This window comes from Pezoporus occidentalis, unplaced genomic scaffold, assembly GCF_034315485.1.
Source record: "Pezoporus occidentalis ecotype Australia unplaced genomic scaffold, CSIRO_AGI_Poc_V1 ctg354, whole genome shotgun sequence".
Taxonomy (NCBI): domain Eukaryota; kingdom Metazoa; phylum Chordata; class Aves; order Psittaciformes; family Psittacidae; genus Pezoporus; species Pezoporus occidentalis.
In genome coordinates this window covers 112580-132225 of record NW_026915527.1, presented here as the reverse complement: position 1 = coordinate 132225, position 19646 = coordinate 112580, and the positions used below count along the sequence as shown (strand labels likewise).

At 37.5% G+C, this 19646-nt stretch overlaps 1 protein-coding gene across 4 annotated transcripts in view; it reads left to right on the top strand.

The window, feature by feature from the left end:
• The window catches only part of COBLL1 (cordon-bleu WH2 repeat protein like 1), an 87943-nt gene that overhangs the window by 24688 nt on the left and 43609 nt on the right, over positions 1-19646 (top strand). The window contains exon 1 of one of the 4 annotated variants that reach the window (XM_062630512.1): positions 10310-10480. The exons of 2 other annotated variants lie outside the window; for them this stretch is intronic. The gene's annotated coding sequence lies outside the window, so the exon portion shown is untranslated. Of the gene's footprint in view, positions 1-10309; positions 10566-19646 lie in introns of those variants that run through there. One more of the 4 variants, XM_062630513.1, reaches the window with a different exon arrangement.

Sequence of the window (19646 nt, the reverse complement as noted above, 5' to 3'; positions counted from 1 at the left end):
GAGTAAAAAACTGCCTGGATGGAAGAGGCCAGAGCTGTGGTGAATGGAATTAAATCCAGTTGGTGGCTGGTTACAAGTGGTGTTCCCCAGGGCTCAGTATTGGGGCCAGTTCTGTTTAATAACTTTATCAGCTATCAGGATGATAGGGTTGAGAGCACTCTTAGTAAGTCTGCAGATGACATCAATCAGGACAGGAGTGTTGATCTGCTTGAGTATAGGAAAGGTCTACTGAGGGATCTGGACAGGCTGGATCAATGAGCTGAAGCTAACTGTGTGAGGTTCAACAAGGCCAGCTGCCGGGTCTTGCACTTACATCACAACTCCATGTAATGCTCAAGGCTTGGGGAAGAGTGGCTGGAAAGCTGCTGGTCAGAAAAGGATCTGGGGGTGCTGGTTGACAGCCAGCTGAACATGAGCCAGTTTGTGTCCAGGTGACCAAGGTGGCCAACAGCATCCTGGCTTGAATCGGAAATAGCGTGGGCAGCAGAACTAGGGACATTGTTTAATAGTGGACTTGGCAGTGTTAGCTTAACGTTGGACTCTGATCTTGAAGGTCTTTTCCAACCTAAGCAATCCTTTGATTATGTCATTCCATAGCATAGGGTGTTGTACTTAGTTTCTTGAATATCTGGTTTATCTAGTAGCAGTTTCAAGGAGCCTATGAGCTACTGTTGAGATGCATGGAAGGTTTCTGCTTTCAAGTGGGTGTTCCAGCGAAATATTAGCATGATGGGAGCTCTGTCAATTTTTTGCCAGTGTAAAATATATTCTCCTCCCCTCCCCCCCCCCCCCATGATTGCTTATGGCAGGAGCATTTTTCTATGATTATACCATAGATTTTCTAAAAATAAAATAAGAAAGTAAATCCCCCAATACTGTAACATGTACAGAGATTGAATATGATGGAAACACTTTTTTTTTTGGTAGCAGTTGTGAGCCCTTTTTTTTTCCTTTTAAAAATTTAAATCATAATGGTGTAAATATTACTTTCAGGTTGCTAACCTGTTACCTGGTCTTGGAGATATTTTAAACTACTTTGTTAATAGTACCATACTGTCTCTGCTATATCTAGAATGAAGTGTGTATTTTGGGAGGTGTATTTTCTTTCCTTTTTTAAAACTTTGTTGATTTGAGCTTTCTTCTTTTGAATGCTAGAGAGAATCCCTGAACACGACTAGCTGCCCCTTCCAGAAGTTGGTTTGGTACAGTCAAATTTAATTGTCCGTGGTGTTGATTCCAAAGATAAGTGCTTATCTAAATTAAGGAGCTTGTGTGTTCATATAAAGTAAGAACATTGTACATAGTATTTTTCTTCCTCATTCCTGTCTTATGGGTAGCGGGGTGCCTAAGGCATGTTCTTTCCCACGTGCCGTCTTTACAGCTGTGGGCTTTTATTCTGTAGATAGCTGCTTACCCCTTTGGGACAAAGGCCCACCTGTAAATCAGTTTCAGCTCCTGTAAAAGAAACTTTGATCTGAATTGTTTGATGCCATCATTAAAAAGGCAAAGGCTTTTCATTACAAATTTTGATCCCAGTGCAGTTAACTGTATTTTTTCCATTGTCATGTGTTCGCTTTAAGGAAGTACCTGAAACTTGCATAACAGAGTTTATAACTGTAGTATCGTGTTTGCTTTTGTTATTTTTGTTATTTTTTTCCTTTTCCTTCTAATTTATCGTCTGATAAGCACAGGAACTCCAAAGATCAAGAGAGCACCACCAGGAACAGTTCTGCAGAACAGAGTGGGGGAGTGCTAGATGAAGCAAACACAAGGTGTCCTTGCTTCACAAACTGTTTAGCATTGAAACATTGCAATTATTTTTAACATTTTGTTTTGGGAGGAGAAGAGCGAGTGCTGCTAAACTCGACCACAGGTACAGGTGTTTAAAAACAGCACTATACTATGTATAAACATCCAGAACAAGAAACTTGTTCAACTCCTGATTAAAGCTACGTCTAAATTCCTTACAGAACAGTGCCATAAAAAGATCTGTCAAAGTACAGACTATTCTGTCAAGGAATGGATATGATTATAAGAACTCACATGTGAAACTGGATCTGAAAGTTTCTGAAAGCATGGGATTTTCCAGCAGAAAAATCACTGTGGGAGCTTTATTTTGTCTGTCATTTTTTGTTTAACTTTCTACGCCTCTGAGACACATTTAAGGAAGCACAGTAACTCTGAGTAATTCTCAGATCTCCAAAAACACTGCGGGTTTTTTCCAGTTGTCTGTTCATTTGATTGTTGAATCCCGTAGCGACATTTAGTGTTCTAGAAAGTCTTTGTTGTGTGTGGCTTCCGCTGGTTAAGGAAGATAATACTGTTTTGGTTCTCCTTAATGTTGTCTAAATAAATGATGAAGAAATGGGATGGTTCCAGAATCTTACAGAATAGTAATAATAATAATAATAATGTGTTTGTTAAATAATAAGGTGTTTATTAGAAAATCCAAATTCTCCTTCCCTGCAGTTCTTTGCTATGAGTTTGGGGGCTTAATAGATATTTTTAGCATTACAACTTTTAAAGAGTTGGATACCATCTCTTTTTCACTATGTAACTTCAGTCACAAGTCAAGTTTTCCAGGTTGTTCCTTTTATGATGGCTTGGCAGTAGCTATCCTCTTTCGAACCTCTAGCACTTCAAAAAGCAGTATTTTTGTCTCCATTGGACTTTGCCTGGTACCTCAGAATGATACTACTTGTATAAGGGTGCTGCATTTTCTCAATGTAGATTTTGGGTGATGGTAGTTAAACAAACAAAAAGCCCCAGAAAAATCCAGCACCAAGATTGAATAATATTTTGGGACGTAGTTTTGACAAGCTACTGGTTTTCTAGTGCCACATCACTAAGCGCAGGTATCGGTTATCTGGGGATATGCCTGTACCACCCACTGGAGGCCTGAGTGGGGCATGGGTATGGCTGTGCACTGCAGCTGTAATCTTGTAGTAAGGAAGGTTGCAATGTCATCAGTTAGTAACTAGTGTGTGGATTATTAAACCCCAGAGGGCTTTTAGCTGTGAATGCCACATCCTTCTCTATTATTTTAATCATATTGTTTAATTTACAGCTAGTATTATGCCTGTTTGTGTTACAGCCGCAGCTTCGTGTATGGAAATGACCTGAATACAAGATTTGTGGTGATTTTTCTTTTTTTCTATGTGCTAGATTTAGTGCTATCTTGGTGTGGTGCTAAGCATGTGTCATATTCATGTTTTTGTGGATGATTATAAACTGGGATTATAAAAATAAAAGGAATTATTTAAACATTAATCAGTGATCTTATGGTAACATTGTAGCAGTAGAACAGGAGCTGTTAATCATGACTTTTCTGTAGAGTGTTTGGTGTAGTGTGTGTTTGAAGAATTCTGTAAGTGTAATTTAGTATCTCTAAAATAAAAACAAGCTGAAACTTCCTGGAGGCCGCAGAATTAGGCCTGTTTGTAGCCTTCCTGCCTACACATGCTGCTAAATAAAATAATACAGTTGTTTCACAAACAGAGGGAGGGTTATAAAGGTAGCTTTACTGTGACATTAAATCTGTCTTGAGAGCTTTCCCAGAAACATGAATATAGTAGTTATATGATTAAACAATAAGGAAACTTTCTGGCTTGTGCACTTCCTCAGGCTATTAACCTAACCACTAATTAACCAACAGGAAATTCCAGACCTGAAAGTTTCATTATTGCTATACTAAACTGTGAAAATATAAGTGTGTTAATGAGGATTTCATTATAGCCATCTGTAGCTTGTTTTTAAATTGTGTCAAAGCAGGAAAAACATAATATACCATCTGTTCCCTAGCCATAGCAAATTGACACAAAAAATAGTAAAAAGAAAATCCCCCAGTTAACAACCCCAATTGTTTCTTATTTCTTATCTCTCATTTGTGGCAACCGCTAGTGCCATGGCATTAATACCAGTGTGTAATTGGTCATTTACCCCTTAAATAATGTATTTATTTCTTTTTTTTTTTTAGCTTGCAATTTCTATACTGTAACTGAAGTATTCAGGGAGGAAGAGGTGTTGACTTTCCAAAACAGTAATTTCTGGGCAGTTAATGAGCCCTCAATTTCAGTGTCGTATTCTCTCAAATACGTCTGAATTTCCAGAATTCAGAAGCTGAGAGGATTGTCTTAGAATTTACAGTTCTTTTTGGTTTTAAGTAAATAAAAACTTCTGGATAACATCTATTAATATTCTTTCAGAATCGTGGGTATGAATTGAAGCATTTTGCTGTCATAAGATGCTGGGGTTTTTGCTGCTGCATTTACCTTAACCCTTGTGTTGCTCTGTAGAGCTTAATTCCTCCAAAGTTTCCCAAGTTCCTTGATTTGTAATTCTCTTTAACCTTGAAAAGAGGGGAAGTTGTAATGTATTACCGTGCACTTACCAACGAATATTATGGATTCTTAGTTGTCAGATGATCATAGGTGTCATGCAGGTAGTGCCTCAGGTGAGAAAAAGGTAGTGGTCCCATGGGGAAAGTTACAAAAATTGCTCTTCCTCAGAGAATTGGCACAGAAGAAAATTCTAAAACAACTAGTGAGGCAGATCTTAGCAGCTGAGATGAAATATGACTCAGTAAAGTCATAAAATGTGCTAATGTTTGCATATTACCTTTTGTGCTGAATAGGGAGATGAGTGATCTATGACATGAAAATGAGGATAAAGAGGTATAACTGAGATAGAGCAGTGGAAGGGTTACGCAGCAGTTTAAGGGAAGTTACGCTCTGGACAGGCGTCTTAAATTACGGTCTTGTCGTTTTGTCCCCAACAGTTTTCTAAATAAGCACTCCTTATATCCTGAATTTGCATAGTGACTAGGACAGCTTTGGGGAGGGCTCTTAAGTGCTACCTTAGCATTCAAGATAAACTATAAATTTGGTGGCTGAACTTAAGATCTGTTTCTCTGCAGACTGTGACGCAAAAGCACAGTTAGACTAAAATAAGGAACTCTCATACAGCAGTGTGTGTACACAGTAAATGTCTTTATACTGTAAAAATATAAAAAGAATCTTAAGCGCTGTGCTGACCAACTGGATGAGGAAAAGCCAGCTGACACAGTCTTTCTAGTCATTCAGAAGGATCCTAGTAGTCTCTAACTTAAAGCCTGCAGTAAGACAGTAGACCTTGCATGGCTCCAAAATAAGAACAGAGATGGGAAATGGTGTGCTGTGAAGGTGAGGGGAGGCCACCTTGGAGTTCCACATGGATCTGAGCTGGAACTCTTAGTTCAACATGTTGTTAATCTAGAAAAGCAGCTGAATAATGAGGTGGCAGTTTGGTGACAGTAAAAAGTTATTTGTCATAATGAGAGGAGGCATGACTCTAAAGACTTGCAGGAGGTTTTTACAAAAATAAAGGGATAATAAAATGAGATGAAATTCACTTTATATAAATGTAATACAAATCAGTTTGTCATGTGTATTAATAAAGGAGTAGAGAAGAAAAGAGAAAACATGATTATGCCACTGTCTAAATCCATGACAATACAGTGCACAGTTCTGGTCTCTGTCATCTCCAGAAGAAGGTAGTAGAACTGTAGAAGGTCCAGAGAGGATTGACAGGGATGGTTAAAGGTGTGATACGGCTTTCATATAAGGATATAGTGACATGGTCTCTTGGCTCTCACGTTCTTATGTTTACCATTTGTACATGTACTAGTTTGTTGTCTTCTGACTGTTCCAAGTAAGTGAAAAGAGAACATGAAACATAATTGTAATGAAGATGCATAAAATTCTTAAACCAAATGTTAAATAATGGAAAAATAATTAGCTCCCCTCCCCCTTAATGTCAAGTGATTATACAATATATAGTCAACTTTCCTTGTTGATGTGTGACTTGCATAAGAAAAACAAGTTCTTGGTCTGCTTCCAAGCTATTTGGAAGCCTCTGTCTATGCTCTCTTCTCCAGTTCTTTTTGATAGAACAAAACTATTTGCCTTTCCCTGGAGACTTGACTTTGTTGATCCATCACAGATGAGATGTCATCTCAGTAGGTGGAAAGCAACTGGAGGAATAGGGTATTTAATGAAAAAGGTATTTAATATGGAAGAATGCCTATTCTTTCACTAGTAATCCAGGTTTCCTGCTATTCTTGCTGCTTTCAGACTCAAGTTTCCCATGAATATTACTTAAAAAAATAATCATTACTATTTTTGGGTTAGATGGAATATCAGATAGTTTTTTAAAAAGTATTTTGTTTATAACAATAGAGACAATGGGTTCAAAGAGCTCCCAGCTTCACAGATGGGTTCCTATTGGGGATTTTTAAAAAACAGGTAGTAATTCTGACCAGCTTTTCCATATGAAGGTAACTGATGCACATCTGTTGAATTTTAACAGTCTGTTGGTCTTTTGGAGTTTGTTTTTTTGTTGTTGTTGTTGTTTAGTTGTTTTGTTTTCTTCCCCCAGTGCAGAAATCCTCAGTGCTTTGGGTAATCAGGGACAAGTGAATCTGAAGGTATTAAAGATCTAATACTTAATATTGTGAAGTGCTTGTTTTACTCCCCTCAGTAGTATCTGCAAGTCTTCATAGCTTTTTGGTCTTGGAAACAGTTCTGTGGATTGAAGAGCATACATGCAAGAAATAAAATAAATTCCACATTTATGATCCATTCACATGCATTCCCATTTGCTGCTAATATAGTTTATTTTTAGGGAATGTTTGCTAATACAGCAGTGTCAGGGTGTGTAATTTAAGTACATGCTTTATGGAAAAATGAGAAGCATTTTAAAATTCTAATCCTAAAGTAATTATAGAAAAACATTCTAATACCTTTCTCTTAAATTTTTATTTTATTTCCCTGAATACCTTTAGTACCCTGCCTAAGCTCACCTCCTGCACCATCTTTTTAAATTCTCAACATTTTACATTCACAAGTGTTCTAGGAACTTAGAAAAAAAATAAAATATTAGTACCCTGTGCTGAGTGATATCAGTGGGCAAAAAAGTAAAGTACCCATCTCTGAGATGCAGGGGAAACAGCCAGGTGCGTACTTGCAGAAATGGAAGAACTTTTGTTTCTTTCCTTTCAGGTCATCTGCCATCTTGGGCACTTGCTTATTGCAGTCAATTGTATTAAGTTACATTGATGACTCCCTGAATTAAAAGTGATAAATTTACTGCTTCATATGTGAAAGCCGTAAGAAGGGAATTGCTAAGTAGATAAACAGTATGTAAAATTTAGTACCACAAGATACCAGTAGACTGAAAAAAAAACCCAGACAAAAAAACCCAAACCAACCAAACAACAACAAAAAAACCCAACCCTTCCCCCTAAAAAAACACTAAACAAAATGGATATTATTGTGAATAGTAATTGAATATTTCTAGGTACAGCCTTTAGACCTGGAGGATAATTAGTTCCTCCAAGTGGAATTCCCACATTTTGTTCTGTGTAGGCCATACTAGCCATATTGAGTATTTTAGTTCGTATTTTAGGCAACACTGATACCCTGTCTCCCCTGAAACTTTTACTACTGGTGATTCAGCTGCAACTGCATTCTCTCTGTTCACAGCTTTTCAAGCAACTGAAATTGCTTCAGGGATTTCTATTCTTTGTATTGCTAACTCTTGAAGTTTGGTTGCAGAGTGCAGTTGACTCGGAACACGGCAGATTGATCTGATTTGTTTCATTCAACCTTACACAAAACTAACTGTTATATCTGACGTAGTGGGGAGTGGATGCTGGTGGCAAGACTTCTCAGGTAAGAGAGACTAGATAAGGAATCCTCAGTAATGTTCACTCGGCACACTCGCATGCTCTCACAGAGGTGTTACCCTCTCACTGAAGCGGGACACAATCCACTTCAAAACATTGTGGCCTGATACAGATCTAGGAGCAACATTTACCAATCACAGGAACCTGCAGGATGTTGCTGTTGATGATAGTGTTTTCCCAAGAGCAAGCATTATCATTAGGCACTTTGTTGACTGCATCGCTGCCCATTCCCTGTGCAGACAGTTGTAATCAGTCCTCACATGTTTGTGTGCGTTAGGTTTGATTTTTGTGAAGACGTAAGCGAATTGAGTTTTAAGCAACTTCTGTTTTTAACTGACAGAGATCAAGCTTCTGTGAAGTATCCTACTCCAAACACTGATAAATGTTTTTTTTGTTTTCCTGATAGCATAAATATTGTACTTTATGAAATTGATTTGTCAAGATCTTAAGTTTCAATAATTTTGTAGGTACTACTGATTATCAAATTAACTGGATGTGAATGGGTATTTGCCTTTGCTGCCTAACCATTCCGCTGATCACTAAAATTTGCTCACTTGATCTGTTTATCTTACAGACAGAGAAGTAGGGAAAGCTGAAAAGCATGGAGGGAAGGAAGAGTCCTAATTCCAAAACTTCCCATTAAACTTGTCTTGCAAGAATTAAAGGGGCATGGAAAATAGGATTGGATTCTTTTTATGATTTAAAGCCACAGAAGGCATAAGAAAGCTAGTTAATACTCTGTTTTGAATTGGCTGAAGTACATATGTCAGGATTAATGGCTATACAAATCTCTAGATGTACTCTTTAGGCTGTTTGGTCAGGTGGTGGGATTATAAATAGGTAGGCTTACTGATGTCACCAGTAGCACAAGGGAACAACAACAAGCTTGCTATGCACACACACACTTCATCCCTTCTACATACATATGCTGTTGAAAGAGATTCAGTTGATTTTAATGGAGGAGAAAAACCTGTATTATCTTGGAGGTAAGCTGAAAAGCAGTGTAATCACTTTCAGTAATTCTTCCCTCTCCTTGTTTGTAATTAGCAGAAGGGCTTCAAACTAATACTTGTATTATCTTACTGGGTAGAGATAAATACTGACAGTAATTTGTTTGCTATACACAGATAAAAAATTGACCCACAGCCCTGTTCTGGTGGCTGTAAATGGGAATTCTGGAGGTGTTTGTTGGTGTAAAGTGACACATATTTTGCAAGACTATTTTCAAGGATGCAAATGTCGATATTTGCACAACATTTGCTTGCTTGTTTGGTTGAACTTGTCCTAACACCTGCTGTGAGGAAAAATATTTACCAATAATTAACATATCTGCAGCAGCACTGAAGTCATTGCTCTTTGAGGGAAGGCAAAATTCAGGTGTAGGGCAGTACATAAATTGCCAGAGCTCAAACATAGGCTTGAAGAAAGAAAGAAGAATTAATGTCTGTTGTCGTGTTTTTTAGATAAATTATGTAATTCTTCTAGTCCAAGGTACAAATGCTTTCTTTATCTTGTTTCTGGCTCAAAGTTGAGGCTGTATAAAGGCCTGTGAATTTATCCATGTGGATGCACTGCTGAAATTTCAGTGGTGCATTTCTGTGTATAGAAGCTGTTCCGTATTTTATTTTGATGATTGGGGCCTAGGAGCTCAGATGAGGTTACTGAGCTTATTTTAAATGAGGAATGTTGTTGTTTCATGCAGACTGCAAGGCTTTTCTAACTTAGATTGTCTTTCATCTGATTTTGATCTAAAATTTTGTTTGTAAAAAAAAAAAACAACCCTTGTTTTTAATAATGTTTAAAAGTCAATGCCTGTAGCGTTTACTGTACTAGTCCTTGATGTGTATTCTGTGTATTCCTTGGATATTATATAACACTTGTCATGGAAAGCATTAAAACAATTTTGTCGTGACTAAATACCTAAATAACTACAAAGTGCCAAGATGCACCTCAGTTACAGCAATAAAGAAAGAATTTAAGAAATCTTGTCAAGTTGATTTTATTGTAAAAGTTGATATGCTTCTGGCACTGAATCATACATTACTATGTTAAGAACTCAGCAATGAAAAATACTGGGTGTAAACGTGATAGTGAAAGTTGAAAAGGAGGAGGGGGTGAATAAGAAGTGTAGTAATTACAACAAATTATTCATCAGCATAGTGGTAATAGGAAAGTTTCTCTACATTCCCCAGAGCAGACTGCTAGTTATGATTATAATTGTTTTAAAGATTAGTAAGAAGTATTGTTCTCTATTTCCTACTTTATAGTTAATGCTGACATCCTGTGCCATTTTTCAGAAAGAGCAGAGACTTTCTAATGGGAGTAATGGGTCACCCAAAATAGCTTTGGTACTACCACCATCACTCAGCAAGCCAGCTTTCTTTGAAGAAACACCGTCTTTCCTTCATTGCCTGTTGAAAGAGTACAGTAAGACATGGATTTAGGGGATTTTGAGTGTGCAGAAGAAAGTGGAGAAGCTTTTTTGTGTAGATGAGTTTTCAGAGGAAATAATAGCATTCATTTGGGGCCCAAAATTGCCAACTGACGAGGGAGTTAAAGTAGGACAAAGGGGAGGGGCAGCAGAGGTGGCTATGAAACTGCTGGTTAGGTTTATGCTACGGAGAAAGCTGGGACAGGACTTCTGCCTGTGCTTCGTACCACCCATCTCCCCTCACGCAGTGAATAAGCAGTCAGGCTTGGGCTCTAGCAGCAGCACTGACATCTTAGGAGGTAGTAAATGCAACCCTGTTCCTGAAGGTAAGGAGCTTTGCTTTCTGAGAAGGATTGAGGAGAGTAAGCACTGAGGAAGATGTGGAAGACGAGCAGAAGAACCTGGTGGCAGGTAGGTACTCACAGCATGTCTTCCTAGTTTTGCAAGGAGTGTTAGCCCAAGATGCTCAGTGCTTCTGTTTGGGAAACTAAAACTGCATTGTTCATGTTTTGGGAGAAACCTCTTTATTACATCCTACCTTTCAGAGTATTAACTGTCAAGATGCTTCTCTTGCAGTCTAATAAAGAAAAACACTTGTTTAGTACACTTTTTTCTCTTTCATTTACTTTTCGGTAATGAACTAGGGTGCTTTGTTTGCTGATGTGGTGGTCTGTGTAGGAACTGTCTATCCATTGTTCACATGTCACATAGCATCTATAGGTTATATATATATATATATGTTAAGCTTCTTGCTCAGGATAGGAAACTTTCCCTGCTTCCCATTCCCTTCCAGTGCTTAATGGCATACCTGTTCTCCAGTTTACTAAACCCTCCTATTTCTTGGTTGTGCAAATGAGCAAAACATTTTGAAGTGTTACCAAACTCCAGGTAGCTGAAGGACGTAACTGCTAAGAGAATGATCCTCTTTGTGAAAGAGCTTTCTGCAAGGGAGAAAGCTTGTTCTATTCCAAACATCTGCATGAAAAACAAAACCAAACCATAATTAGCTGCAGTGAATTCCAAAGTTGCATTGCTGTGCTTGGCTTAATTATTCTTCCTGTATCTGAATCTCTGTTGGGAAATGGGACAGTCGCAGCTGATCCCAGCTTTCTATACCAGCAAATAAGAAGAGAGAGTAAAGTTTGTCATTTCTGTTGCTACTGCAGAGCTTCCTACCTGCTGTCCTGCAGTATTTTCTCTATTACCCAACCATACCTGCACCCACATACCTATATTTAAGGCATGTGTGTATGTGAGGAAAAATGGAAGTGTCCATATTAGCCTCTCTCCTGGCTGCTGTGGTTATGGAGTGGCTCTGCTTTGCTTTTCCTTACCCTTCCCAACCTCTAAATCCATCCAGTGCCTGCCTCCAGTGTTATTTCTAAAACGTGGTTTTGAACAGGAGAGAAAAGCAGCAGCAGAAAAGCTTAGATAAATTGACAGTTCTTGCCTCTATTGATGTTCAGAATAGCAGCTGAAAATGCCATGAGCAGATCTAGGTATTTCATCTACAGGCTTTGAAAAGACAGTGGTGTTACACCTGCTTTCATGACAAGGAGATAATGGCCAGAAGGGCAGATTCAGGTTTTACTCTATTTGAGAGCCCCTAATTGAACTTTTTTACTGCTCATGGGAGAAAAACATCTGTATGAGCATCCTTTTATAACAGTCCTTGAAAAAGATTTGAGAGTTTGCTCCTAGTGGAGGTAACATAACGTTTGCTTGAGTTTTAAGCGTTAGATTTACAAGTGTATCAAAGGTTAAGCTCCCCCTTTCAGTTCAAGCTGCTCTTTGTTTTCTTTTCCTGTTTATTCAGCCAGTTATATATTACTCAATTACTGTTACAGATTTACTGCTTTCTCTTCCCTGCTGTCCGTCCTTTCTGTCAGGCTGTTTTCATAACTGTATATATAATAGAGGCTAAATGAGTTGTATGAAGTTTTGATAGTTTTCAATGCCTTTCAAGTTTTTTTGTACTTTATTTTGGTAGTAAATCTGGATTGGTTTGTTTTTTTATGTCTTATACCTTATGAAAAGGTTGCAAATAGATAGAAGTATCTGCTTACTCAGAGGTATGTTGCACATGGATGTGCCAAGTTTGTATTTGTATTTTGTCCTAGCTATATTTACTTCAGAAATCTAAGTTCTTAAACTTATTAGAAGCAATGTTGTTGGAACAAATTTTCCATTACATCTCTTATTTTTTTGTTTACTCAGTTGTTTTTTAGAAGAAAAAGTAGTACTTCTTTTGGCACAATAGAATGTGCTGTAAAGGAACTTTTGTATTAGAACACATTTCTATAATTCCTCATTAATGGTAATAAACTAGTTCATAGTATAATTTGTTTTTTAGCCTCTGTTTCCTGCTCAGATTCTGACCTCTTGGCTGTCTTCCTAACAACAAGGCAATTTTTACATCTAGAGAGGAGCTAACTATGTTTTGTTGCATGACATAAAACAGCACTGAGTCAGGCTGTCCATGCTCAGGAGTTGGATAGTCTTTCCCATGTTTTTTCCTATGTTTTAAGTGATCTTGAAAAGGTCATTATAACAGTAGTTATAATTTGGCTTTAAAGGATAATGAATGAATCATTTTTTCTAGAAAAGTTTTAAATTTGCACTTGATTTAGTCCTGGTCAGTGTACTGGACTTGCACTAAGAGGCACACAATTAAATACATGCCCCTACCATACATATTTGTGTTTACAGTGCCTCTGAGTCACCCTTTTTTCTGTGTAATAAGAGAAAACATTGCATGAATTGTGGCTTGGGTACAGTCTCTTCTGTTTTCAAGACTGCCACTGCCATGGGGACAGACAATCAGGCTGGCAAGTGTCTGCTCCAAGTGGTCTGGAGGCAACTGAAGGGTTCGTTTGCTGCTTTCTAGCTTTTAGTGTGAACCAGACGTCCGAAGATTCCATTAAGCTTTCACCTTACTGTCATGGTTACCGCGCCACTTCTGTGATTTATTTCTCTCTAGGATAAGTCTTCTTTAAAAAAAAATCTTTTCTTCAGAGCTATGGGCTAGTCGGGGGAAGTGGGGGTGAGTGGAGGATAGGGAGGATTGCGCACATCCCATTGACTAGGAAAACTTTTCTCTAGCAAGAGCTCTGAAACCATTCAAGGAATGTGTTTTCTTGATCTAATTTATTTATGGAGAGTGGAAATGAAGGTATTCTACATTTCTCGCTTTTGTTGTAGCAGTCATCTGTGTATAGGCATAAGTAAGAGAACATCTGCAGATGATTTGTTATTTGCTGGAACCTCACTAAGTAAACCTGTAATGATAATTTTCAAAGGTGAGCTCAAGGAATCTTATCACCTGTAACATTGCTACTGGCATGTCAGCTGGTGTAACAGTTGCACAACATTTTTTTTTTATGTTGGGAGAGCTATTTACATAGTGCCTCATTTCTAGTTCTGTCTTATCTAATATTTTTAAAATACCATTTTTATTTGCAATTTTAATCTCCTTTCACCTGTGGGAATCTATAGATAAATGCACTGTGAAATACCCTGTTATCGTAAAAGACTTCCAAGTTGTTCATTTGTTCCTCTACCTGGAAATTGAACTTAAAATGTGTTTCTGAACTTCATGGTTTTTGGGTACCTACTGAGCCATCTGCTAGGCACAGTATCCATACAATGTAAGCTCAGAATCTTCCCCAAATAACTAAGGGGATGAGTTCAGAACCTGAAAGCTCATCTTTCTTCATGGAGAAGGTACAGCAAATGGCTTTCCTTTTTTTTTTTTTTTTTGTCCTACATGCATTATAAGCCTGGCTTGAAGGGATAACCTAAGAACGGACAATGCTTGACTTGCATTGATTCAGACCTTGATCTTAACATCCAGGTGGTGCTTTTATAGTAGAAATAAAGAGAGAGACTGTATCAAACAGTGATATTGATCTAGAGATGAAAGCCAGTATCAAGGTTGATAGGCATGTTATATAGATACTGTGAGGCTGTACAGCAAATACTTAGATTGCTTAATGTTAAGGAAAAAAATGTTAGAATATTGCAGTATGTTAAAACTAAGTTAAAAGTAATCTTTTTGCAGCACTTTTAGCAACCCAAATTTTGTGTAGAAACCTGTGTCTGGCCGTAACTTAGTCAAGGTGACTAGAATGTGACATTTCAACTAGCCAACCTCCAGTTAAAAATTGTTATTTTCAGTTCCACTCAAAAGAGAGGTGCTTTTAATGAGCAACAGAAGACTGTTCTTTGAGCATGATTTTTAACCATTGCTTTGTCACATATTAAATTAGCTCTAAAAATTAAAAATTTAGTAACTTGCAGGCGCTGTAGGGAAAAATTCCATTGCTGATACTTTAGAAACAAAATTGCAAGTCTTCTAATATGCAGAGCAAATCTTAATGTTTTGAAACAGCTTTTCTGTTATATAGCAGAAGTTGTCTGGCTTAAGGATTGTGATTAAGAAAACTAGTATTTTAAGACCTTCCTTAAAAGCTGAATATGGACAATATCTTGTAGCATTAGAGAGGAAAGCAGCGTACTGCTGAGGAGTTTCTTCTGTGATCCAAACACACACACATGTGAAAATAAAGTAATCATTGTCCAGAGGAAGACAATATTAACAGTTTTGTGACTTTTGGGGGTTGGGTTTTTTTGAGATTCTTGGCAAGCAGTACTGGAATTGAAAGCAAAAGTTGAATGTGCCATTCAGGGCTACCTTCACTGTTTAATTTCCGTACATAAGAAAAACTTAGAGACTGTTTTATGTGAGGGAGGAACAAAGAAGTTGACGGTGTATAAATACAGCCATAGATCTTAAGCAAAGGTAAGGATTCATGCTGAGTCTAAAGATTGTGTATCACATATTATAAAAAGGTGAGTCAAAGCTGGGAGTGGTTGTGATGCTTTTGATGTCTGCCATTCTGTGATTCTTGTGTGAGGTGAGACGTCTGGACTCTTCTGTTCCATTGTCTTTACAGCAGATATACAATGACCAGGAAAAAGTGGTTTCTGTTTTCTCCTTCACATTTTCAGCATTTTCATTTCTTTGTTTGGTTTCCTTAGTTTCTCTAGTCTGTCGTTTATTTCAAGCTTGACTTTTGATTTCCTTGCAGGTTGTTGTGGCTAGTTTATCAGAGTCTTTTTCTCTGTTTAGATGTTCATTTGTCTTATTCTCTCAGTTTAAGATCCAAACACAATATAGGCTTTACCTGTAGGACAGTATAGTTAACTTTATCTGAAGGAAGGATGCACATTCTCAAATAGCAGCCACTTAACATGATCCATTGCATGGGCTTCTGCTGTAAACCCTGTACTCCATTAAGGGTAGTTTCAGGGGTTGCCTGACTTTTGTGTCTTCATGCCTACCTCAAGGTGAGAATTCTAAGCCCTGATCGGAGGACCTAAGCAGTGAACTGTAATTTGCCAATGAGTGTACCATAATGTAAATTATGTTGTATAGAGTGATTGTATTCTCTCTGGCAGGAGTATTTTGCGATTCCTTAGCCTTACTTGATGTTACAAATACGTACTTTTGCTGATATTACTTAGTATTAAATACAGTTGCTGAATCACAATAAAAATACAGCTGTGCAGAGAGTGTTTCGTTACAACTGTAGAGTAATTTTTGACCTTTTGGTCTGAAACTTTAAGCGATTGAAAAAAATCTAGAATTTGTATTAAGCAACTTGTTAGAAATGTGTCTGTATGGAGATGGTCAGGTGCAGCAAACAGCAGTAAAAGGTGGTTAAGATGCAGTGAAGATAGTCACAGGTGACCTTCTCACTTCTATTTTCTGAGTGTAACAGTCATTAAGGGGGAGAATCTTTTGAAGCATATAAAGAAAATAGCCTTTTCTGAAGCCAAAAGTGTGTGTGTGGGGGTGTTGTTTTGTTTTGTTTGCTTGGTGAGAACAGTTCCAATTAATTGGACGGTGTAAAGTGAAGGAGTTCCAGTCAGTTCTTTTTCTGTCAGCTTCAGACTTAGGCTGGAAGAAGCCAGGATGGGAATGGATGAATTCAAGATGTCAAAATGTGAAAGAGAAGTCTCTCTGAAAATGAGAAAAATAATGTTGTATTGTGGTATGAAATAAATACTGTTTTAAAGGTGCACTAGCAAGTGGACTCATCATCAGGAATTTTAAAATGTTAAGATAACGTGCTTGCAGTAACCACGCATATATGCTGCTGTAGCTATATGTAATACCGCACTGTTGACTTTAACTGATTTTATGCAATGTTTCCACATAATGGTGAACAGATACTTTAGGGACTCAGGAATTTTCCATTCTTTGTTAATAGCACACAGGAAAATAGAAACTCATACATTCTAGGATGTGAGCTACTGAGTAAGGTTTTTAAATACAGTTTTTTAATGAACTCTAATGAAAATATCTTATTACATGTAACTCATTGCTAAATTCTATATTTTCACTAATCTCTGGAAAAAGCTTTTCATTTGTTTTTCCTGTAAGAGACTAGATGCCAAGTATCATATCATATAGACAGGAAAAAAAGCCTTCACATGCATAGAAAATAAGTCCTGTGCTCATATGTAGCCTATTTCATTGCTCAGTGTTGGGGGTAAGGGTGGGAAGAGTAATGGTCATATTTCTTGAGTATTTTAATTTCATTCTATCGCAGAGTTATGCAGTGTCTTTACAACATCTCTGTAGTTACTATAACAGGAAAACCATGCATTCCATTTCTCAGGCTAAAAGACAAAATAATCCATGTGGAATAGAAATGTCAATGCTATTCTTAGTATTCAGTTTAAGAACAATAAAAGTTTCACTAAAAGAAAGAAAACAAAAATATCTATAATTATGGGTGAAGCCAGCCTTTCAGACTGGCCCATAGACAATAGATACTATAGTAAAATACTCCATTTTTTCATGTATTTGATTATGTAATTATCAAAAACACATCCAGCTTGGGCTTGACTCTCTGCTGGGATGTTGCATCCATCACCTCTCTGGGCAACCTGTGCCAGTATTTTACCACCCTCATTGTAAATTTCTTCCTCACATCTAGTCTGAATCTTTTAGTTTAAACTCTTTTAGTCTAAAACCATTACCCTTTGCCATATCGCAACAGGCCCTACTAAAAAGTCTCTCCCCATTTTTCTTATAGCCTCCTTTTAAGAACTGAAAGGCCACAATAAGGTGTCTGCAGAGTCTTCTCCAGGCTGAACAACCCCAACTCAGCCTTTCGTCATAGGAGAGGTGCTTCATCTGATCATTAATAAGTAATGCTTGATCTTGAAGATGTGCAGTAATAATGCTGTGAAACCATAATCCGTAAAGAGGGAACTGAATAAATAGGAGGAAAGGTCATCTTTGCTTAGTGTAGAAGACAAATTTATTCTGTGAGTATAAAGGATGAGTATTGGGCTGGAAATGCTCATAGGTAGAATAAGGGACTTAAGTATTTTATATACCTGTTGGCCAAAACTGATGTATCACTGTAAACAAAACAAGTTAAGGTATTTTATGTAGGCCTGAACTTTTGTTCAGCTGTTTCTTGGTTGAACAGATGATGTCCAAGGTTTCTACTACTATGGTGTAGTAGTGGAGCAGCATTATTGTCATAATCAGGAAAGTCTTAAAATACTTACTTGGGATGAGACATCAAAGGCAAGAAAAGCTCTAGAAGCTTTATTGCAATGGCCTTTTCCCTCTTGTGATCTTAGCAGAGCTAGATCCTTTTCTGAGTTTGAGTGAAAGTTAAGTGCTGCTTGTACTTTTGGCATATATAATTTTGTAAAGCTTGATGTAAAAAAAATGTGTAGTTGCTCTTTGTATAAACTGGTGTTCTTCATGGTACTGTAAGTACAATTACAAACTTAAGTCTTATCTGTTATGCAGTAGAAGGTTTTTATTGCGCTATGTTTAATGAACTTTTTTAGTACCTGAGAGATGACTGAATATGACCTTTCTTGTCCTAGGTGATTGCTGTAGAAAACTGAGAGATGATTCAAATGTTGGAGGTTAGATTCAAAGTAATTTCAGTGAGAAGGCTGTCGGGCTGTCTTTGTACAGTGTCTCGTGTAATTGTGTTCAAAATGGGAAGCTAAGTGCTTGAAACATTAATACTCCTTGAGATCAGGATTCAAAGAGGTGGAATTTTTTATGCTGTAGCCTTTAGTTGTGCACAAGTTTAGCAAATAGATATCCTTTTGGGGGGGGGGGGGGGGGGGTGATCCTTGTCGAAAGGAAGTGCTAGTGATAACTGCAATATCCAGGTCACCGTCAGTTCAAGTTTTTCTCATTACTTAAAAATGCTTTTCTCCAGTTACTACTAGTTAAAAATATACTGCTTGTAACTTTCTAATGGGAATTTTATGAAAATCAAATAAATAGAGGCTTTATTTATTTCCACACATCCAGATTATTGACACTGTTACTTTGGTTTTGCAAGCATAAAATATGTTGAGATACAGCAATGACACTTTGTCGCAGTGGGATCTGAAGCACATATAACGATCTTGCATTGAATTTTAAAAGATGTATTGTTTTTCCTAAGAAAATGAAGATTTCTATCTGTATTTGGCTGAAAGAATTCTCTAATAGTCTTTACAGGAACTGTCTTCTGTCACAAAGACTGGTGGGAATTGCAGGTGGGACTTCACAAATTTAAATGTCTAAAGGAGATGAATCAGTTCTCTTGGGAAGAATATAATCCTACAGGATGAGGGCTAGCTGAAAGCCTTGGCGTAAGTAGTGGGACCCATGTGCACTGTAACAAGGGAAATACAAACTGTCCAGGCTGCACCAGCTTGTGTTCTTGTGTTTGTGAAACCCTGTGAGACTATTGCAGGTATCCCTCTTGGCTGCCTTTTCCAGGGCTAGGAAGAATCAGAGAAGAAAGTTTGGTTTGGTTTTGTTTCCCCCCATTCCTGTTTTGTCTTAAGCAATTAGTTAAGCAGAAAATGACACTCAAGATACAGCAGCGTAACAGGCAACTGGAATTGTTTATCGTGTAGTAAATAGTGGGGGCATGTCCCTTCAGGTGAGCTCACTGGCAGTTTTAATGTCTGGTGTAGGTTGGTTAGTTGATGGGGCTGAGACTTAAAACAAGGAAGGAGTGAGGACCTGTGTTGCATAGGATACTGAAACACAATTTTCAGTGGAATTCTTGTTATGACTTGTGGCCTTACTTGGTTAAAATTTCTCTTTTTAATTCCCTCTGTGTCACAGATAAATAAGCTGTACTTTGATTCTTTCCACAGCTTTCGTTTAGTCCTGTAGTAGTCATGAAAATAAAAAGAATGGGTTTTTTAGTTGTTTTAACGCCTTCTAATGCTTATATTAGAAAATAAGAATAGGTCTGCTTAGTTCCTAGCACATCTGGAAGCTATCTTAATATGAAAGGTGTTGTGAGTGAGACTATTTACAGAACACCTTTTATCTGATCTCTAAAGGGTTATTTTTGTGTGACTGGGAATTTATTCTGTTATAGTTGTGTGTTGTCATACTAAAAATCAAGGCTTTTCTTTTTTTCAGAAGAAACTACCTTA